Here is a 23,914-nt window from a genome sequence, read left to right as displayed (position 1 = left end):
GGTATAATTTAAAGGCAGAAATTTCCAGTGCATGCACCGTTAGCCACAGTGAACCTGTTACCGCTCTACAGGGAATTGTTTGCCTCTTATTAGATTTTCTACAGCACAGCCATAAGTGATAAATGTACTGCTGTACTCACTGTCAAGTTAATCAATGCTGCCAAAGTTTTGTTGACCTAACAGTAATCCATAAAGTGAGCAGCATTTTCTCCATGCCTATGACATCTCAGTCCATGGAAGGGCTACGAATCCAAAAGTAGCAGCCCATGATAAGGATTTGGGGATGGGGAGACGGGAGCCAGAAAGGGTTGACAGGACAGACTGGATGATTTTCAAAACTAGCAGGCATTATGGATCCTCTGTCCTGATAACAAAGCACACACACAAAAATTCAATTGTGATGTTTAAAATCCTAATAAACGAACAACTCTCCCAGTGAAAGATGATTTCTTCAACAGCACTCCCCACCCCCCCACCCCACGACCTCAAAGCAAAATGAATCAACAGATAATAAAAAACACCCAAACCTTCAAGAACCTCACATCAAAATAGCCATGTCTAGTGCATGGGCTGTGCGTGTCTACAGTTCAGTGCACGGATCAAATGCAGGGCCCGGCGCCAGTAATAAGGATGGTAATGTGGCCGAGAAAAAAAGGGCCCCAAATTTTGCTTCACTGAAAATCAGAGCATGTGAGAGACATGTCCATTAGAAATGAGGAAAGAAACAACAGGAGAGGCAAAGCTGCCTTGCAAACAGACCAGTGCCATTCTTTCACAAGCAATTATAGACATATGAAATATGAATTGCAATTGATTTTTCTTCCTGGGGTCACTCTGCCCCGTGTTTTACGCACTCCAGGCATTTATTTGGGCAGCAAACTGACAAGTTTTGTAGAATGACCTGAGCAGTGTCATCTTTGCTCAGTCTCGAGTACTTCATTGTGGCTTCTCATCCTTGACACTTGTCCCTCCCAAAAACTTACTGGCAAGGGATTCCTTGATAAAGACATGGAACAATGCAATTACCGCGGCAAAGGCCCGGCAGAAGCTGACCAGGCGATGCTCAGCCACCTTTTCTGTGCCAAAGAAAAATAAATAGCACCCATCTGGAAGAGTGACTGTCAGCCTCACATGTCTACAGCAAATTTTCCTACTCAGCTAGTGGTAAAACAGCAGGATACGAAGATCATGTGATCTGTCAGTAAGAACAGCAATAGAAAGTTGTGGTTCTAAGAATAAATAAGTATCACGATTTCTTACACTTAACTAAGGCTTTTACAAACTTCAGCCATAAGAAGATAAGATCTTCCATTTGTCTGTTTTCACTAACTCCCAGTGATGACAAGATTTCCCTGTGTTTTGGTCTTCACAGAGCTTTAAATTGTGACTGTTACTAATCTTAAGACAAAGCATTAGAAAAATTTCTGTCTCTGGAAAACCTTCCTTATTTCTTATCAGTCCGTAAGTCTTAGACATCTTTCCCTGTCACTATATTACAGCATTCTTTTGAACTGCTATGGGGCATTTTGGGTACCTTTCAAATGTATGGATATTCCAATAGGTTTTTAACCAATTCCCACCTTATCGGGCAATTTTTTTTTTTTTTAAGATTTATTTCTTTATTTGAGAGAGCGAGAGAGAGTACATGAGAGGGGGGAGGGTTAGAGGGAGAAGCAGGCTCCTCGCCAAGCAGGGAGCCCGATGCGGGACTCGATCCAGGGACTCCAGGATCATGACCTGAGCCAAAGGCAGTCACTCAACCGAGCCACCCAGGCGCCCAATTTTTATCTCTATTGCAGTGAAATACATGCCTTACATACAGCATAGCCCAATTATGCAAGAATAACTGTAGGATCAATTCATAGAGAGGGAATTGCCAAACTGATTTTCCAAAAGGCAGCTGTAGCTGGCAGTCACCTTAAAGAATATGGGAATGTTTATTCCTTACCAATGCTGAGTACAAATGTTTTGTTTTAATCTTTGTGGTTCCATAAGTAAATACCTCATTTTAATTTAGTACCCTGTGATTAATAATGAGGTATCTTTTTCTCTAGTTTCCTGAGCATTTACAATTTTTTTAAATGAATGAATTCTGTCCATTTTCCTATTAGATTATCTTCCTCTTAGTGATTTGTAAAAGCTCTTTGCATACCACAGAAATTAGACTTTTGTCCTATGTACTGTGCCTATTTTTTTCAGTCATTTTGTCTTATGATTTGAATTTGCGGTGACCTCTTTGCTGTATACAATTTAAAATTTCCACACAGCCCAATTTTAAATGTTGCACATACCTAATAATACAGAAATACCACTATCAACTCAGAGAACATGATGCAATAAAATATTGCATGATGAAAGTGGGTACTACTTTTATTTCAGTAAAAGATTATGTTCCAAACTATCAGGGAAGGACAAAAAAAAAATAACAGAAGAAAGGGTTAGAATAGTATCAGGTATCATTAAAACAAACCATTCCTCTGGCAGGCTTGGACAGCAACCAGGGTGGACTGGGCTGAAGCTGGAAGATGCTGGGGGGAGCCCCGCTGGGGGGCAGACAGGCCTGGAAATCCGGGGGAGGGGGGGAAGTAAGACCAGTACCCTAGGAGCTGTAACAGAAGGTAAGATATGCTGACATAGCGGTCAGCTAAGGTACCCAAGGGTTTTAGAATATCACATCCGGATATGGAGAATTGAGAAAGGTCCCTTGAAAGAGGGGGTACTGCAAATGAACTTTTTGGGGTGTTTTGGTAAACAGACATGAGAAAAAGGGATGTGCCAGGTACAGGGTATGAAAAACAAGAGGGCCAAGATGAGGGGCAGGTAGTAAGCCAGGGTAGCTGGCACATTAGAGACAGGCAGAGTAAGGATGGAATTCTGGACACCTGGCCCAGGAATAGCAAGTCTTGTTTGGCAGATGGGTATCACAGCCAGAAATGAAGTTGAGTAGGAATATTCATCTTGGGGTGAACTCAAGTAGCCCAAGCTCATGAGGAAACTACCATGATGATCTTGGAGAAAGGGACCAGAGCCGTGAACAATGACAATGGGTTGGCAATGAGGACCAGGGAAAGTACTTCTCTGACTCATTCCGAATAGCCTGCAGGACACAGTCATGGGACTATTACTAGTGGGAAGAATGATTTTTTTTTTTAAAGATTTTATTTATTTATTTGAGAGAGAGAGAGAGAGCACAAGAGGGGGGAGTCGGAGAGGGAGAAGCAGACTTCCCGCTGAGCGGGGAGCCCGATGCGGGACTCAATCCTGGGACTCCAGGATCATGACCTGAGCCGAAGGCAGTTGCTTAACCAACTGAGCCACCCAGGCGCCCAAGGGAAGAATGATTTTATAAAGGAACCTATGAATGGCCCAGAATGGCCCAGATGTTTCCATAACAGTACAAGAGAGGCTCTGTAGAGAAAGTCTCCACCAAGGGGGTGACAAGGCAATGATGAGTAATATTGGAAATAAGCCCAACGAGCATCCTGGGTATGATGGTGCTGAATTCAGTTGTAGATCTGGAATAAATGGAATAGGAAAAAGGCCTCAGTAGGGCATGAGGCATCCAGGGTGAGTCTCCTACAGTGAATGGTTTGAAACAGTAACTGAGACAGACAATGAGAGTTCCAACAACATATCCTCCGCTCAGATGTCACTGCCCTACCTTCCTGCCCCGGTGGATGAGGGAGAAAAATCAATTTATTTATGTATCTGCAACATGAAAGACACTCTGGGGCAAGAGACAATGACAAGTCTTCTCCCATCACTATGAGGGCCAGGGAATACAGAAAACAGGATAAAAGCCACAATCCCCACCAAAGGAGCAAATATCCTCTGTGGAAAAAGTAAAATTAAAGACAAAATAAGACACTGCCCATTCTGTAAACGAGGACAAGAGAAGGAGAGAAGGCAAAGCCAGGGAATGATTTTGAAAGTATTAGACATTCTTTAGACTTTAAGGGTATTGCTGCAACTAGAATTCACTTTGGATTCAGGGATGTGGAGGTGAAGCTCTTCGTCTAGCCTGAAAATAACCCACCACTTAGAGTCCAAAAGCAAGATGGGAGTTGGCCAAGCTCTGAATTGGGAAAGGCCTTTAAAAAAAATTGATTTTGGGAAACAGAGCACTTTGTTTAATAAATTATAAGTAAGTCCTACAGGAAGAATATATATATATATATATATATATATTCTAATTTTGTCCTATATATATATATAGAGAGAGAGAGAGAGAGAGAAATTCTAAACACACTGTAATGATACTATTTCACTTACTGAAAACACCTTGGCATGAATGGAACAGAGGATCTGAAGAGGGAGCAGTATATCCTAAATAGCTTTCATCATATGCCTCTCAAATGAAAAAGAGTTCAGCCCTCACCCTAAAATACATGTGTTTACTTAAACATACCCCATATAAAGCTATCACTGCTTTAATTATGTGCTATGTAGGGGCACCTGGGAAGCTCAGTCAGTGATGTGTCTGACTCTTGCTCTCAGCTCAGGTGTTGATCTCAGGGTCATGAGTTCAAGCCCTGCATTGGGCTATAAGCTGGGCATGGAGCCTACTTAAAAAAAAAAAAAAAAAAAATTATGTGCTATGTAAAACACACCCGAAAGGAAAATTGAAAGTAATATAAAGATGAAATAAGATTTAAAACAAATTTTATTGGGCGCCTGGGTGGCTCAGATGGTTAAGCGTCTGCCTTCGGCTCAGGTCATGATCCCAGCGTCCTGGGATCGAGTCCCACATCGGGCTCCTGGCTCAGCGGGGAGCCTGCTTCTCCCTCTGACCCTCTCCCCTCTCATGCTGTTCCCCTCTTTTTTTTTTTTTATTATTTTTAAAAGATTTTATTTATTTATTTGAGACAGAGAGAATGAGAGAGAGAGAGCACATGAGAGGGGGGAGGGTCAGAGGGAGAAGCAGACTCCCTGCCGAGCAGGGAGCCTGATGCGGGACTCGATCCAGGGACTCCAGGATCATGACCTGAGCCGAAAGCAGTCGCTTAACCAACTGAGCCACCCAGGCGCCCTCATGCTGTTTCCCTCTTGCTCGCTCTCTAAAAAATAAATAAAATCTTAAAAAAAAAAAATAAAAATAAAATAAAACAAATTTTATTTTATTGTGCTTATCAATGAGAGAAAGAATGTTTTTATTAAAAATTACAAATATTGATACTTTAACATGAGAACAATGTGCGCTGTCTAAAGGTGGAACACAGTGATTGGTCTCCACTGTGTTTGAGAATTTTGTTTATTTCAACAATATTTGGTGTCAAGAACTGCCTTTGTCAACAAGAGTTATCTCACAAAGACAGGTAGATCCAACGGCTGCACTTACTAAGTCATAATACCAATTCTTCCCATGCCATTCCTCCAATAACACAAAGACATTTTAATGAGGTTTGGCCACGAAATTCCCTTCTTTCCTGATGCCGCACAGTTGTTCTTGGAGAACAAGGGGAAAACGTTGCATTTAGAAAAATCTGGATCCAAGACCCACTGAAACTCTTCTTATGAAAGGTTTCTGAACAGGCTAGAAAATTCTGTTTCCAAGTTTTAAGGGAAGTAGAGAGATTTTTAGGTTACACACATTAATCCTGGCAAACAAAACCCATAATGACAGAAACTTGGTCGAACATCCATTTTCAAAATGTTTTCTCCCAGGTCTGTGTTCTTTCAAAAGCCACTGGCTTTTCCACTTGGGGTTCCCAGGGACAGCCAGGTTGCCCCCTTCCTGCTGTTCATGGTACATCTGGGCAAGCAATTTCTGGTTTTGTCTTCAGTCTGCAGTTCCTTTGCAAGGCATCCTTTCAAGTGACTCGCACCTTCTGAGAGGTTTTGTTCTAAGCAAGTCATGCAACCCATGGGGTTTAGTGGAAGCAAGTAATAAAACCTCATCAGGCATCTCAGAGTGCAAGAGGCTATGGTGAACACACAAGCCAGTGTGCCCGAGAGAGGCCCCTGGTGGTGGACTCCAAGCTGTCTGACATCTGGACTCGTGAAAGGGCCGGAAGCCATATGAACAGCAGTAATAACAAAGCCCGCTTCACTTCCCTGCCATATAAAAAAAATACACAGAATTTCAAGTTTCACGACCACACTTGGCCTTGGACACTTTCTGGGAGGAGGGCTGCATGCACTGCTCCCTTGGGGATGAGATCCCCACACAGGCACTCTTCAAATGGTCTCCCCTGACCAGTAGGTTCTTGAAAAGGTTCAAGCTGATTTACCTGATTTACTTGCTACTATTTGGTCTACTGAGGAAAACAAAAGGTGCTTTACACATAGGCTTAGTGCATGTTGTCATATACAAAATGGTCCATATTTAGGCAGACATACTTCAAATACCAGATGATGCTGTTGAGAGAGGATGGTGGTGAGGATAATGAAGGAATACATGCAAAGCGCCATGTAGAGTATGTGGCCCAGAACAGGTCCTTCAAAAGTATTTATGAATCAATGAGTAAGTCAGTGAATGGATAAAAGATTTCCACTAGAATGTTCTAGTGACAACATCCTGCATCGTCCTGAAGATGGTGCTTTGTGTCTATTAGCTCACGTGGTCCTCTTGAACAACTCTACGAGGTCTGCCTTTTTACCCCCTTTACAGAAAAGGTGACCAATGCCCAAAGAGGTTAAGTTACAACCCTAGCTGAGACAGCAGTGAGGGGAGGTTTAGGACTCTGAACCCACATCCCCCTGATGCCAGGCCTTGCTCTTCCATTCCAGCCCTCTCCTGTTGGCCATCTGCTCCAATCTGCACTGGCCTCTAAATGCAAGGATCAGCTATAGCCCAAGGGCCAAATCTGGCCTGCTGCATGCTTTTGTAAATAAAGTTTTATTAGAACATAGGCCCTCTCCTTTGTCAAGTACCCTTTATTAACATCTTAGGGCAGCTTTTGCACTACAATGACAAAGCTGGGTAGTTGTGACAAAGACTATATGGCCTGAATAACTTAAAATATTTACCAGCTGGTCTTTTAGAGAAAAATTAGGCTGACTCCTGCCTAGTGTAGAGACTCTGGTGTTTACAACTCTATTTCTTCCTCTCAGAAGGACAATATACATTTCTCTTTTCATGCATTCACTAAATTCAAGGGTCAATTTTGATTTAGAACATATCAAAAGTCCTTCTCACATAGCTTGAGATTTGGGAAAGCAAACGGTATTCAATACTAAAAACAATAAGCAATACGATAACATTTCATCAATTTCCTTTTTTGATTGGCTAGAAGGCGTGACACTGTTACCATACCCAAAATTGCCAGAAACCATTACTAATGTTGGTTCACATTACCTATTTTAAAGAATCTGGAACTAATTGCTCTCAATTAATCTCCTCCACTCTTTGATTGCTTATTTATCAGATTGGGAAAGATAGATTTAATAGTGCTTGCTTGAAACAGGTTCCTTAATTGGAAACATCACAGCATTTAGCTCACTTTGTACTCCAGCAATTAAGAACAATCTGGAAAAGTGTTGTTGATTTTTTTTTTACACTATTGTCTCCCTGATTAGTTTTCCAAAGATCCAGACAAAACAAATGACAATTCTAGCTAGCACTATTGTCCAAATGAAAGCCCAACAGCCAGATTACTTACTATGAGAAATGTGGGCCATCCTCATCCATTTCGTCCATGTCTTACGTTTATTTCCCTGTACCCTTGTCTCTTGTGTAGGTAAGTCGCAATACCTCTTAGAAAAGGCATCATTTTGCACCTACCTTTACACAATTATCTTTTCTCCAAATAAGCCAAATCAACAGAAGAAATTATTTTTCTTGATTAAGCACCCACATTTCTCTTGGGAGGAACCAAAACAAACAATTAATCTTTCCTTATTTGTTCTCAGAAGTCCCTGCCTCCTTACACTCAGGCTATCCGGATACCTGTGGCAGCCAGTCGGCAGCAATTAGGCCTGAGCAGAAAATGAATGGACTCTGGGCTGAGGGCCTAATCTGCTGAGAGTCTGTGGGAGAGGGCAAGGTTAGACCAGGAAAATTCCCTTGTTGTCGGAACACTGTTCAAAATTACTACCTGACTTCAGCATAATTAACCAGGCTTGGGAATTTATATGAACTAAGTAATTGGAAAGAATTAGCAAGAGATATGGACATTAATCTTTACCAGTTACACAGTGTTTAATGAAATTAAGGGTCTCATGCTCATTCTTCCCTTGCTTAGTTTGCACACTTTCTATTTCACCTCTACTGTAGAACAAGGAGGATACGCCATATGAAGATCTACAAAAACAAAACAAAACAACAACAAAAAACCCGCCAAACACTCTAGGTTGAAAATTAAAGACAATCCAAAAACTTAAGAGCAGGCTCTTAATTATAATGCATCCATAGGAGAGAATATTACAGAGCCTTTATTAAAATAGTGTTTGAAAAGAACCTTTATCTGTTAGAGATACATACTGAAATATTTATAGATAAAAGACATCTGTGAGCTTTTTCAAAATAATATGGGGAGATGGGGTATGTTTGGGAATATAGGTAAGATTGTCCCTGAGTTGATAATTACTAAAGACGGATGATGGGTATCTGGAATTTTATTATATTATTCTATTTTTTATATGTTGAGAATTTCCGTAATAAAAAAGTTAAGATATTTTTAAAAACCTTGTCTCGGGGGAATACCTAACAGAGTTATGGTAAATGCCTGGGATACGGTTTTATGTTTCTATTTTTTTCTCAATGCAGATTTGTGATACGTTTTTAAGTTAAAAGAAGAACTTATAAAGGATTAGAGGTAACATCAAATATAGGATTAAAAATACACACAGAGGGCGCCTGGGTGGCTCAGTTGGTTAAGCGACTGCCTTCAGCTCAGGTCATGATCCCAGGGTCCTGGGATCGAGTCCCGCATCGGGCTCCCTGCTCTGCGGGAGCCTGCTTCTCCCTCTCCCACTCCCCCTGCTTGTGTTCCCTCTCTCACTGTGTCTCTCTCTGTCAAATAAATAAATAAAATCTTTAAAAAAAAAAAAACAACAGAAAAAAGGCAAAGGGAGCACACCAAGATTTGGAGATGTTTAAATCAGGGTTTCTCAGCCATGCCACTATGAACATTCTGGACCAAATGACTATTTGTTAAGGGCTGTCCCGTGCATTTAAGATTTCTAGCAGCATCCCTGACCTCTACCCACTAGATGCTACGAGCACCCCATCCTCAAATTCTGACAACCAAAAACGTCTGTACATATCATCTAATGTCCTCTGTGAGGAAAAATTGCCCCTGGTTCCTTAACACTGGTCCAAGGAGAAGAACTACAGACAATTATTTTTATTTTTTATTTATTTTTATTGTATTTATTTTTTTAAATTTTTACTTATTTATTTTTAAAGATTTTACTTATTTGACAGAGAGCAAGAGAGAGAGAGAGAGAGAGCATAAGCGGGGGGGTGGGGTGGGGGCAGAGGGAAGGAGAAGCAGACTCCCCACCGAGCAGGGAGCCCGATGTGGGACTTGATCCCAGAACCCTGGGATCATGACCTGAGCTGAAGGCAGATGCTTAACCAACTGCACCACCCAGGTGGCCCTACTTTTATTTTTATTCTTTATGTTTTTCAAAATTTTTGAATAGGCACGCAGGTATAAATCAGAACAATAATAAAAATACTGACATAAAAAAATATATTCATCTGCAAGGAGAGAACTCTTGATGTCTGTGAAGAAACAGATGATTTATATCAGAAAATAAATTACTGTGGAACAGATAGTGATCTTTCTTTAAGGTGGAGTCCTCAAGCTAAAAGTGAACCTCACTAAAAAAGCCAGTTCTTTCAAAACTCAGGAGTCCACCACACATAAATTTGATAAAATACAAATCAGAAGAATCTCAAAAATAACATCAGCCTTCCTAAAACCTCCGAATGGAAAACTGTAGTACCGAAGAGGGACTCAAGCCCACTACAGTCATCTTAAAAGAACTAATACTCACGGAAACGGAATGCTAGCTCAGGGTGTTAAGTTTTTATCAGAAAAAAAGCATCCACATTTTCAGGTAAGTTTGAATGTGAAGAAAAAGCAGTATGTGGCTATCTTTGGGTCCTTAAACATGAAATGACATCAGTGACTACTTGTTTCTAGAAGGCGCTTTGAGCTGGCTTTCCAGAAATGAGTCCAAGTCTGTGATAATACTCCACATCTCACCTGCCCCCTTTCTAGAAACAGCATGCAGCCATGAGCCTGCCAACAAGCCCAGACAGCTCTACCGGAGGACTGAGCCCAAAACATTCATCTTATTAACCCAGGGCTCTAGTTGAGGGCACTAAACCCTAACTTTATGACTATTGAGAAGTTTTGTTTGTTTTGTTTTTTTTAATCAGTACAGACTGATAAATCAGGTGGTCAATATTTGATAATTCATAGTCTTTAAAATTCCCAAAGTTTTATGTTTTAACCCTGATCAAGCTTTGGGGCCCCAGTGCATTAGAGTGCATATTTCCAATCCATTCCCTTCTTCCACACAGATTCCTCTCCATGAAACCATGGATGTTTTTGAGGTTCCAAGAGCTTTTCTTTTTTTCTTTTTAAAGAGTTTATTTATTTGACAGAGAGAGAGAGAGAGAGGAAGACAGAGCACAAGCAGGGGGCGCTGTAGGCAGAGGGAGAGGGAGAAGCAGGATCCCCAGCGAGCAGGGAGCCCAACGCAGGACTCGATCCCAGGACCCTGAGATCATGACCTGAGCCAAAGGCAGATGCTTAACTGACTGAGCCACCCAGGCGCCCTCCAAGAGCTTTTCAAATTGCCATTACTGACCTTACCTCCACTGACCTGTATTACCTCTGAAGGCTCTTTATCCATAGCTCTGTAGGTCAGGCTTCTCTGCCAGGCTCACCCACCCAAAGGAAGCAAGAATGCATTATCTGAATTTTAAAAATACTGGTTTAATTTATTTCATCGAAAGGAAAGGGTACTGTTTTCTTTAAAGAATTAATATATATGGCTACTTCCAAAAATTTCAAAAATTGCTCTGTACTAAGAATTATTTTAAATGAAGTCCATGCCACTTTGAGATCATGGGAAGCAAACAAATCACAGAGAAAAATAAAACACATTTGAGAATAAGTACCAGGATTCTCTATAATTAAAATACAAATCTTTAAAATATATGAGAAGAAATACCATATACTGTGCTAAATATTTACAGCTTTCATAGTTTTTTCAGCTTAGCACAAAAAAAGTCTTAAAGAACTATCACAAAACCTACGAATCTATAAAGGTCGCTGTTGACAAAAACGAAATTCAGGGAACAGACTTGTGAAGTTTTTTCTTCTTCCTGTTTTGTCAGTTATTTCACCAATTATGACGACAAACCTGTCTGCCAAATTCTGGTGATTAGGGTTTTCCTGTATGAACGACCAACCACAGACACAGGGTTCCAGGATTTCTAAGCAGGCACCAGAAACCTATGCGCAAGAGAATCTGAAAACACTCACTAGCAATGATGGATTTAAGTTATTAACAGATCAAAAAGAGATGGATGGTGGTTTGCTTTTCTTAATCTACATCATCATCTAGATCTATTTAAAGATATGTGGCACACTAACAAACTTGGTTAAGGTTTCGATAAAATCAGTAAAAATAATCTGCCCCCGTTACATTGAGTCGGTATCGATCAATAAAATCACTTGTACAAGGAAAGTACTGTTAAGTACTGACAGTCCTAGCCATTAATATTATTTAACACACAGTTCACAATCTTTAATGAGAACAAAGAACAGTGTGTCTCATGTTATAAGCAGGACCTTCATAGATACTGTTACTTCTATAGGCTTTTCGGGTGATTTTGTCAAGTTCCAACTGTACATCCCTCTTTCACGAGCGTACCCCCCCACACTCCCAAAACATAAGATCTTGTTCTTTACTTCAGTTGCATTTTAAAGGAAGACCTTTGTAAGAAGCAAAACTGCCATTATACCATTTCTTAATTGTGAATGAAACTCAGAACTCTAAGGACCTAAGCTGTAAGGTGTGGGGCGGCCATGGGCACAGCATGGGGCTTCCCTGCTACACTCTGACGTTCCACACCTTCATCAGTGACATTACCCTGTCAGGGGTGGATGCAAAGAGAAATTTTCAATTACTCCTCAGTCAGAGTTGCATGGCTAGGAAGAGATACATGTGTATGACTTAAAAGCATCAACGTGGGGGCGCCTGGGTGGCTCAGTAGGTTAAGCATCTGCCTTCAGCTCAGGTTATGATTCCGGAGTCCCAGGATGGAGCCCTGCATCCGGCTCCCTGCTCAGGGGGGGTCTGCTTCTCCCTCTCCCTCTGTTCCTCCCCCCTGCTCATGCTCTCTCTCTCTCACTCTCTCAAATAAATAAATAAATAAAATCTTAAAAAAAAAAAAAAAGAGCACCAAAGTGGAAGGTGGAGAATAAGAAAGGATGAAAATATTTTACGAAGAAAATTTTCACCTTTTTAAATATCGATGAATACATAAATGAGAGTAATGATGAGAAAACTGCTTTACGAAGTAAAACTGACTTAAAGATAAACACTAAGATCTTAAACAGAAACCTGTTCTAAACTTCACCTTTCCAGTTCTGACCACTCACAATCCCAGTAGTTTATGATTTGTAGTGCTTTGCAATTTGGCTGAGATAAAGCAAGAGGGAGCACCTCTCTGGTAAGTGAACCTTGAAAACATGAGACCTGAAACTCAGTTCAGTTTCATTTACTCTGTTGTTCTCAGCTCAATTCTGCCTATCCTACAATTCTCACAAGTGATTCAAACGAAAACTAAAAATAAACTTTGGGGGTCTGCACAGTACACGGAGAAAAGGCTCCCCCAAAAGAACACTAATGCTAATACACGTCAAAGAAGTGAACCAAAAGTGAAAAAATGGCTTTTGGCCATGAAACAGACATTTTATGTAATGTAAGAGTAAAACATCCAATTTATAAGTGGTTCACCATCATTAAAAAGTAAGTCCATGAACAAAAAGTACAGCATAGGGAACATAATCAATAACATTGTATGGTGACAGATGGTGAATGCACTCATGGTGGTGAGCACTGCATAATGTACAGAATTGTTGATTTACTATGTTGTATGCCTGAAACCAACATGACATTGTATGTCAACTATACTTCACTCCAAAAAAAGAAAAAGTGGGGTGCCTGGGTGGCTCAGTCAGTTAAGTGTCCAACTCTTAGTTTCAGCTCAGGTCATGATCTCAGGGTCCTGGGATCAAGCCCCGTGTCCGGCTCTGCACTCAGCAGGAGTCTGCTTGGGATTCTTTCCCTCTCCCTCTGCCCTGACCCCCACTCATGCGCGTGCACTCTCTCTCTCTCTCTCTCAAATAAATAAACAAATCTTAAAAAAGAAGAAGAAAAAGTAAGTCTACAAATACACTCTGTGTGGAAGTCAGAAAATGTGATTCACAAAATGGTTTAAGGGCATGCTCCAACTAGTATGGAAAGTGCTTATTAAGTGAAAGAGGACGTTTCTGAGAAAAGCCCATGATGGTACCAGACACTTCATGACCATGTGATTCTGGAGGTAACTGGGACCTTGTTCGAGCATTTTCATGTAGCAACAGGTGATGAGGAGCACAGCAGTCGTTCACTCAATAATTCCCCAAATAAAACACCATTCCAGCATTTCAGCAGTAGTGTCTTACTGCAAAATGGGGAATGGGACCAAAGATTCTAGCCACAGAATCTTTAGAGAATAAAGAAGCTCCTGGAAAAGAAAGACAATAGGCTGGAAAATACGCCCAGTGGAACCAGGAAGCCAGCGTACTTTGGAAGAAAATATCTTCCCAAGCACACTGGGGTGGGGAGGGTGGTGGCTGAATAAAGGGTCAAGGGCAGATAAAAAAAATATTATTCAATGAACCCCAAGACATTAAATCTACATACTGGCTATGTAATTTTAAAAGAAAAAGAAACACATGTTGAGGTCATGATGCAACCTCTTTGGGAACTGCCTTGTAGGAAAGTGGAAGGTCAATTTTACAGCACAGATGTAGGAGTGATGTCATCTCATAAAGTCACATGCCCCAGGACGACCTGAGGTGAAGCGCACTGTATCCACCACCGGTGGGCCCTCCCGGACACTCCTGCAGCATCATGATCCCAGCCCTGAATGAACAGGATATGAGATCCATTTTGATTTGGGAAGCAAACACTGTCAAATAGAATCTTACAGTCAGTAAAATAATTAAACCTGTTTTCCAAACCCCTCCTTGTTTGAAGAATGTGTTATAGGAATTATGTATGTCATTGCACAGAGAAGTCTGCAGTGTAAATCCTGGTAATAATAATTGGCTAACCATGAAGAATGATTTAGCACTTGAACACCCCACTAGGCCATATTTTCTTGGGAAGGAATACTCAGGATCCTGAAAATGTTATACACGCACACACACATACTATATATATATATATATATATATATACACACACACACAATATGTATATTTAAATATATTTTGTATAATTTATAAAGTAAATACAAATATATTATTTTTAAAATATAAATATATATTATAAAATATATACGCATACACACACACACACACACACATATATATATATAAGAAATGTTTAAAAATGCATCACTGAGGTGATAAGAAAGTAAGGAATCAGGAGCATCCTTAAATTGAATATAAATAGAAATCCTGACAGATAAGCAAGCACCAAAGCTGGTTCTGTCCCATGGGTGAATCATGAACCCTGTGACTTTGAGCATCCACTTTGGGGGCTGCATGGACAGAAGAAATGAAGATAAAGGGGTGCCTGGGTGGCTCAGTCATTAAGCGTCTGTCTTCGGCTCAGGTCATGATCCCAGGGTCCTGGGATCGAGCTCCACATCGGGCTCCCTGCTCGGCAGGAAGCCTGCTTCTCCCTCTCCCACTTCCCCTGCTTGTGTTCCCTCTCTTGCTGTGTCTCTCTCTGTCATATAAATAAATAAATAAAATCTTAAAAAAAAAAAAAAAGAAATGAAGATAAAGCCTAAGGTCTGCCTAAGGTAGGTGGGCATGGGGGATGTAAAAGAGGTCCAAATAAAGCTGCTGAAGGAAACGTAGTCAGAGGAAGGGAAAAAAATAATCCCCTTCACAGGTTTGTAACTTAAACTAATACCTTGTGTGCAGTCCAAAAAACTTTTAAGCTAAGAAGTCCTAGTTGATAGTGTTCCTAGGTGATTAGCAAAATCAAGCAAAAATTCTCTCTGGTACAAATTTAATTCAATCCTGGACTTAAAAAAAAAATCCCCAAGGATAAAGGTACAAGGAAATGGATTACTCAGCTAAAAATAAAAACAAACAAAAACACATACATACACACCTAAGAGGAAACAAAGCACCAAGAACCAGCAGAAACAACTAAGACCCATGAAGACATCAGTTATTATAATTATGAAACTGAGAATTTAAAAAATAGAATATAAAAGGGGAAGAGGCAACATTCAAAGATATGATATCTGAGCATTTTCCAGAAATGTTGAAATGTGCCTACATGCAGATTAAGAGAGCGTGCACGTGCACACACATACACACACAAAATCCTCAAAAATATATATTTTTAAAAATCTACACCTAGATACAGAATAACTATAGTAACTATAGTAATTAAGTTCTATAGCAAAACAGAAGAACACCAAAGATGAAAAACAAGAATATCAAAGATGAAAAGAAGACCCTAAGAGAATAAGAGAAAAATGACAGATCACATTTAAAAGGCAGAAAATCAAGCACTTCTATTTGTGTTTTCTTTGTACGTTTGTTTTAAGCAGGCTCCATGCCCAGCATAGAGCCCAACCCCGGGCCTGAACCCACGACCCTGAGATCAAGATCTGAGCTGAGATCAAGAGTCAGACACTTAACTGACTGAGCCACCCAGGTGCCCCTAAGCATTTCTATTTGTAAGAATTTGTATTTTATGACTTTTATTATTTCTTACATGTCTTCCAAAAACACAGAGAAGATTCGTGTATCTTTAAAGAAGACAATCAAATTCCTTCATTTTAGGATTACCATGTGCATCTACTGAATTCTTTTCTAAAATATATTACGGAATCTTAGTGATCTTATTTTTTCCATACTTTGCAACACTTTGCTACTTCATGATCCTAAGTATCATTTCATCATTACTCATCAATTATTCCTAACTATGCTAAGAAAATACAAAAATAATACAAAAACAATAAGAAAATTGAAGAATGATGGGATCGACTGGAAGGATAATGAAATAAATAATAACTATTATAAAACACTTTAGCTTTCTTACTGTGTTGCCCAAAGTACTCATCATCTTTCAATGTCTAGAGACATTTTTTTTTTTAAGATTTTATTTATTTATTTGACAGAGAGAGAGAGAGAGCGAGCATGAGCAGGGGGGAGGACAAGGGGAGAGGCTCCCGCTGAGCAGGGAGCCCAACACACGACTCGATCTCAGGACCATGGGATCATGACCTGAGCTGAAGGCAGACGCCTAACTGACTGAGCCACCCAGGTGTCCTGAAGACATCATCTTTGAAGTTACTTGTAAAGTTTTCAATGAACACAGTTAAATGTTCAGAAATTTTAATTTCTACTCAAAATAGTAAAGAAAAAAGATCGACAGAAGCAAGTGTTTTCCGATTATTAGAAGACTCAGACAATGACAACAGAGACAGATAGGAATACCCTACACCACCACACTCCATAAGAAGTACAATGTAAGCCACATATACACTTTATAATAATTTTAAATGTATATTTAACATTTAAATTCTCTGGTAGCCACATGAAAAAAGTAAAAAGAAACAAGTAAATATATTTTGTTTAACCCAATAAATACAAAATATTACTTCAAAATATTACTTCAAAACTAAAAACTATTGAGATATTTTACATTCTTTTTTGTACTAAGTTTTTGAAATCTGTGTATATTATGTAGAACATCTTCATTCAGACTAGCTCCATTTCAAATGTTCAAATGTTCATTAACCACATGTGACTAGTGGCTTCCACAATATATAGCAAAATTGGTTGCAAAGGTAAAATCACAGATCATGAGACTTCAGATGCCATCATAGATGAATTTTCTCACACTTAGGGACCAATGATGAAAAATGATGAAAAAGGAAATGCAGTATTCTTTTGGATCTGTTCATTCAATAGGAAGAACTTTACTCACATTATTTTGCATCAAGAACTTGGACCATTTCATTTTGCTAAAAGAATGTGGAACACTATTTTTTCACTTTTTATGATGTGTGTGCACCAAGATAATGAAATAAATAATAATCATTATAAAACAAAACAAAACAAAAATCCAAAAAAAGCAAACAGAATTTCTCAAACAAAAGAAGTGTGATATTAAAACTTAAAAGTCAAAGGATAGACTTCCAGTTCTATTAAGATGGAAGAGATACACTTTTCCCTCTTCCTCCTGCCAAATACAACTCACACACTATACTGGACATTGTATCTAAGGTTGAGGGAAGAAATGAAACCTGCCAGCACCTAAGTAATGACACAGTGGTGAGTTTTTCTCTTTCCTGGGTTTTCCTTTTGCCTCATGTATCTTGACTTGGAGCAGGAAAAGCCAGAAGCCAGGAAATACCAAGAGAGGCAGACAAATCAAGCCCCAATAAAAGCCTGTTTCCTCTAGCAAAAAGACCGGAAAAGAGACAGCCTAGCAAGACTGAAAACTTTTAGACACTGACCACTCTACTCAACCCAAACACCACAGAAGAGACTGTTGGTCCACTTCCACTGAAGCCAGGGGGTACTGGGGTGGCTCAGTCGGGTAAACATTTCCACTCAAGGCAGCGAAGGCCCACTGGGAAGCCTAGATTTCCACCCTCATGAGGCTGCAATGAGTCACTCAATGCAGGGTGGTATCAGAGATGCCGAGTAGGGAGCCAAGACTCTCGTCTCCCCCCAGCCCCAAGCCAGTAATGTGCCCTATCCAAGGTCAGTGGAGACCACGTGGGGAGCTGGAGCTCCCATCCTCTGAGCAGTCATGAAGAACACCCCTGCCAGCCCAGAGGTCAACGAAGGCCAAGTGGGGAATCTGGTGTTCCACCTTCACCAGGCAGAAAGGAGGTAGAGTCCCCCAAACCCAACCTTCCCTGGACTAAGCAGTGTCAGAGAAGGCCAGCTAAGACAGGAGGTTTACATATATTTTTAAGATTTTATTTATTTACTTGTCAGAGAGAGCGAGAGAGAGAGCACAAACAGGAGCAGTGGCAGAGAGAGGGAGAGGGAGAAGGAGACTTCCCCACTGAGCAAGGAGCCCGATGCAGGACTTGATCCCAGAACCCTGGGATCATGACCTGAGCCGAAGGCAGAAGCTTAACCAACTGAGCCACCCAGGCGTCCCTTCACTCAGAATTTTAGAGAAGGCTATGAGATACACATTTTCAATGAGTATCAAAAAAACCATATATTCCTGAGGGGCGCCTGGATGGCTCAGTTGTTGCGCGTCTGCCTGTGGCTCAGGTCATGATCCCAGGGTCCTAGAATCGAGTCCCACATCTGGCTCCCTGCTCCATGGGAAGCCTGCTTCTCCCTCTCCCACTCCCCCTGCTTGTGTTCCCTCTCTTGCTGTGTCTCTCTCTGTCAAATAAATAAAATCTCTAAAAAAAACCCCCCCAAAACAAAAAACAAACCATATATTCCTATTATCAACAGTCCTGGAAGGACAGGAGAAATTGGGAAGGAGAAGAAGAGAACTCCAAACAAGAAAAACCCAAAGCAATGCACACCGTGACACATCACAATTAAGCTTCTAATGGCAAAGACAAAATCTTGAAAACAGACATCTTAAAACAGCATCTTACATAGAGAGGGAAAACAATAATATAACAGTGGATTTTTTTTTATTAGAAGGCATAGAAGCCAGAAGGGAGCAGCACAATATTTTCCAAGTGCTGAAAAAAGACTGTCAACCTAGAATCCTATATCTAGAGTGATCAGACTTGAAACATCCTAAGGTCCTTGTCATGTTCAGGAGGAGACTAAAGAAAACAGGTAACTACGACAAGAACAGATATAAACTAACAGAGGAGAGAAAATGGAAAGAGAAAAAGAGGGAAAAAAATCTGCCACCAAATCCAAAAGCAAGCAAGAAAAGCAAAAACTCAGAAAGAGAGGGATCAAGAGAAAGCAGGGATGGTTGACCTAAGCTCTATCATAGGAGTAATCACAGAAATATAAGTGGAACATTTTAACACACCTTTCTGCTTAGAGATCAAAAAGCCAAGTCTGATCGACTAGCACGCTTAACAAACTTCATCCCGTTATATATAGCTCACTGCACTCAAGAATTAGCGAGTACACATTTTCAAGCACACAGCGTCAATTTTAATAAATGCTTCATGTACTACTGGCAGAGTTAAAAATATAATACTCTGGTCCACTGCAGACTCCTGGCTCAATGGAACATTACACTGCCTTGCATAATTTTAAAAACACATGAGGGGCAGGCTAGTCAGGTAATCGGGTCTTCTGAAAACAGCATCCTGCATGCACTGGGTAACAAACCCCACACCAGCTGTGCAAATGTCCTCTACCAATGAATTTTAAGGCATTTTCTTTTAGCTTTGATTATCCTTAATCACGATTTCTACAAGCCACTTCACTCTAGCTCCCAACGCTTCCTGTATACATATTTTTAAAGATTTTATTTATTTGAGAGAGCAAGCATGAGCGGGGGAGGGGGAGAGGGTGAAGGAGAAGCAGACTCCCCACTGAGCAGGGAGCCCCAACATGGAGCTCAATCCCAAGACCTCGGGATCATGACCTGAGCGGAAAGCAGATGCTTAACCAGCTGAACCACCCAGCTGCCCCTCCCTGTATATTTAACTGTTGTTCCCTCCTTATAAATGAGATGAAAACATAAACCTCTGCTGTTCTCAAGTAAGTGACATACGACGTGGGTCCCTTTCTCAGAAACATAAATCTCACAGTATTGCAACAGATCAAGGAGGGCTGAATGCAAACTTCCCATGGAAAATGGCTGTCTAAAAACCAAGCCAGCTGGCAATTTCATGTTGCTACCGAAGAACAGAGGTACCTGCCCTTTAAGCCAGCCTCAGATAAGGAAATGGAGACACTAGTGAACCTCAACCTTGCCCACCATTTGTTTTTCTTTTCTGGAAGAGTACGGATGGATCTTCATCTCTGACACACTGAAATTTTGCCGCTGTGTCTCAGCCTTGGCGGGTTTCTATCATTCTTGGTGCTCTGCCTAGGAGCACCTTGTCTTTGTAAAGGCTCAGAGCCTCCAGCTTGGGAAACAGTCAACTACTTTTCCTTTGATTATTCCCTCCCCTACTTTTGTATTTTCCCCTCTTCTTTCTTTCTAGGACTCCAGGATGTTAGGCCTGGATAGATCCCCAGTGTGTCTTGTCTTTTGCTGGAGAGTTTTTGTATCTGTACTTTATGGAACAGTTTCCCAGTTGGAGGGCAGCTACTGAATATTTCCAGTTGGAGGACACAACAAATCCTAAGAACTCTTGTGTGTCCCCACTGTTCATCTTACAGTTTCCTAGTGTCATCTTTTGGATGTAATGTTTTTGGGCAGCTCTCTAGATTTATTAAACCAATCTTTAGGACATATTTTGTGTTGTGAATTATCTCTATCCTGACAAGTCAGTGTTTCAGTTCATCTTTGTCTTTTTGTTCTTCAAAGGCGATCCTTGGTTATCAGATCTCACTGAAGCAAGCAGTGTGGGGGGCTTGGGTGGGTTTCCTCTGCGGCTCTGTTAGACCTCCCTCCACATGGAAAGAAAGTGTGGTCAGCTCTCCTCTGGGCTCAGTTGGTGGGGAGGGAGTTGTGAACTCAGGGCCCTAATATCTACATGAGAAGCCTTAGCTCTCCATGGTCATTCTATTTAATATCTTGGTGTATTGTTCTGTTTTGATGAGAAAAGTCTTTAAAAATATTTTTGGCCCAGTCATAAACATCAGGCTGCCTATATTCTGTAGAGAACAAGTGGCCGAGACATCGGTCCCATGTGTGCACTCTGAATGGGCCCACTGGTTTTCAGTTTCATCTGCCGACTCTGAGTCCAGAAATTCTCCAGCAAAGCCTCGGGCAGGTAGCTTCCTGCCTCTACCGCAGGCTCTCGGGGCTATTGCCTTCTGCTCTCTGCTGTATCCATTCATGCACTTCCAGAACATTCCATCTTGTCGAAAGTTGTTAAAAATGTTTCTTCCTCTGATGATCCCCTTTCCCCCTGCCTATCTAATACTTAACTGTGGAGGTTCATTCCTTGTGAAGTTTTTGTACTTTTATTTAAGAGGGATCTCTAGAAAAACGGGAAGTCATCTCAAAGCAGGATGTATTCTGGGGCCCCTGGGTGGCTCAGCCAGTTAAGCGTCTGCCTTAGGCTCAGTCATGATCCCAGGGGTCCCAGGATCGAGCCCCACATCGGGCTCCTTGCTCAGGAGGGAGCCTGTTTCTCTCTCTCTCCCCCTGCTTGTGCTCTCTCTGTCAAATAAATAAATAAAATCTCTCTCTCTAAAAAAAAAGCAGGATGTATTCTATAAACCATGTCTGAGGGTCAAATCAGTTTGGCACACCCCAGGTAATATATTCTTAAGATTTGGGTTTCTCTCCAGATGACTTAACATGGAAAACAGATGCATGCTGACAGTTTTCATAGGATTCTACACATTCAAGTTACAGATTTGAAAAATAACCAATCAAAATAAAAACAAAATAAAACAAAACAAAAATAAAAAATCACTAATCTATCAATCTATCAAGGGAGTTGGGGGTAGGTAGATAGTTAATTAAATTGTTTATCAATCATAAACAGTTTATGATTATAAGGCCTTTTCTTTTATGATTATTAATATATCCTGAAGTAAAACTACATCAAGGCTGAGAAATTAGAAAATCTACAATGCAGAATGAAAAGAGCCTCTGGGGAGTTAAGAAACTAAAATTTCAGTCCATGTCTTTAACTAATAAACTCTAGGGAGTGAGGCAGGCTTCGTAACCACACCAGACCTCAGTTTCTCCACTACTAAAATAAAAGAGCAGTGTGGGCGACCTTAGGGAATGTTGTCACACTCACCCATGGTCCCGAAGGTACTAGTTGATCTTTGGACAAGGGGAAGAGTTGTTTTCTGTGGCCCTCTCAAGTGCTAATCTGCCTGTTCTATGGGTGGGAAACTGAGGCCAAAAGGATAATCCTGAGCATAACTGAAGGGCAGGAGGCAGGCTGGACTGGAAAACGTTCTAATGTCACCGTGAGCTTTAGATGCTATGGCTGTGGGGTGTGAATACCTTCTCAGGTTTATGGGCCAGAACAGGGCAACCCCATCCAGCACATGCTGAGACTTACTCCTACAGAGACTCGAACACCAAAAGTTATCCAAAACTGACATGCAAACCAGGGTTTTCATTTCACTTGGGACTGATAAAGCATTCCCACTCATCTTTGCACATTCCATCTAGCTCCCACTGCCTGCAAACGGAATCAGGTAGAGAAGGGAGAAGAGAGAGCTCCCTGGACCTCCTTGGTGACCTAAGCGACAAGAAAATGAACATTAAATGCATGACAGGAAGCAAGCCCTCTCAGTCCCTAACCACATCTTTCAAGTCCTATTTCTGAGAATAGAAAATTCTAAGCTCAATTTGAGAGTCACTGTAAACTCCTCTCTGTGCCAGATGATTTTATCTGCGTATTTATATCCAAAGTACAAACAACTTAAACTGTTTACACTAAGGAGTAATGGAAGTCATGTGTCAAATACAACGGGAGGAAAAAGAGGAGAGCATTCTTCACAAAGAAAGCCTGAAGATATACAATATCTGTGGAAAATGTGGCCTATAAGAATGCATTGTTTACCTAATCCATTTAATTACAGAGAACATGAATTCTTACCCTTCGCATACAATGTCTAAAGTCTTGGTTTTTGGTTTGGTTTTGCCCGCCGGTGTTGCCAGGAGCTCTGGAAGTCTCGCAGCCCCAGATACACAGCCTCAAGGAACACAGCCACACACGTTCCTGTCATCTGTGGTCCCCGTCTCCTTTCATCTCCCACTTCCAGAGGGAGGCAGGGAAGGGTCTGTCCACAATGCCCCAAAGCAGAAGAACAAAAACAGTACAGAGAGCCCTCCTCAGATGCTTGCAAGGCCTTCAGCACGTCAGCTTTCCTTGTTGAACACTGTCAAGACAGGAAAACTAGACAAGGCCACCAAGAGACTCTGGGCTTCATCGGGACAGAGTCATCTGAATTTATCACCAAGTACAAGCCTGTGGGGACAGCTTCTCTGCGACTTCTAACCAACAGTGAATCAGGCACAACCAGCCAGAAAAAGTCTGTCACACACGCCGTATGTGAGCTTCCCAGAGCCTCCAGCCACCTGCCTACACAAAACCTATCCTAGCGTGAAAGCTTAAAGGGGTCAGAGGTATTATTAATGGAAAGCATAGTACGAGCTGTTGTTTCTGCAATGTCACATGTCTTAGAGGAGAGATGATCATGGACCCTCGGGTGAGGTCCAGCTCTTCTCTTCCTCGTCCTCTCAGCCACACTCACTAGATCATTCTCACGCATCTGCCTCTCCAGTGCTCAGTGTCCTGGCTGAGCACCCAGCCTGAGCCATCCCAGCGCCTGCCCTCTGTGGTGCTCTGTGGATCCACAACTACATGGAATATTCATACAAAGGCCTCTAGCTCTTTGTATTTTAAAACTGAGAAGAGCTGACACTGTTCCATCCTTTCCTTTGCTTTTCCTTTTTACTTCGGACAAGTGTCATCTTATGCTGCTTCTGCAGTTCTGCCGGCTCCTCTCAATGGCAGAAAAGAAGATCCAAACAAATTCCTTCAAAAACACGCATCCCAATTTTCAAAGAAGGCACTTCATCTGAGGCAATTTTTATACACTCGTTCTCAAGGTGATTCCACAGATGGACTAGCCAGGCCCAACGAAAATTCAGTTTTCTC

At 41.1% G+C, this 23,914-nt stretch overlaps 1 protein-coding gene across 5 annotated transcripts in view; it reads right to left on the bottom strand.

Annotated features, from left to right (window-relative positions):
- The window catches only part of SNX24 (sorting nexin 24), a 157,456-nt gene that overhangs the window by 34,012 nt on the left and 99,530 nt on the right, over window positions 1-23,914 (bottom strand). Inside the window, exons 4-5 of one of the 5 annotated variants that reach the window (XR_010412965.1) lie at window positions 22,850-23,033; window positions 22,307-22,489 (exon numbers count right to left, since the gene is read on the bottom strand). The exons of the other annotated variants lie outside the window; for them this stretch is intronic. The gene's annotated coding sequence lies outside the window, so the exon portion shown is untranslated. The remainder of the gene's footprint in view (window positions 1-22,306; window positions 22,490-22,849; window positions 23,034-23,914) is intronic. 5 annotated transcript variants of the gene reach the window in all.

The sequence above is a fragment of the Mirounga angustirostris genome, unplaced genomic scaffold, assembly GCF_029215605.1.
Source record: "Mirounga angustirostris isolate CCGP_5_RB_7025 unplaced genomic scaffold, mMirAng1.0.hap1 SCAF_7, whole genome shotgun sequence".
In the NCBI taxonomy this organism is placed as follows: Eukaryota; Metazoa; Chordata; class Mammalia; order Carnivora; family Phocidae; genus Mirounga; species Mirounga angustirostris.
Note: the sequence above shows the minus strand (reverse complement) of the source record. Positions and strands in the feature narration are given on the sequence as shown.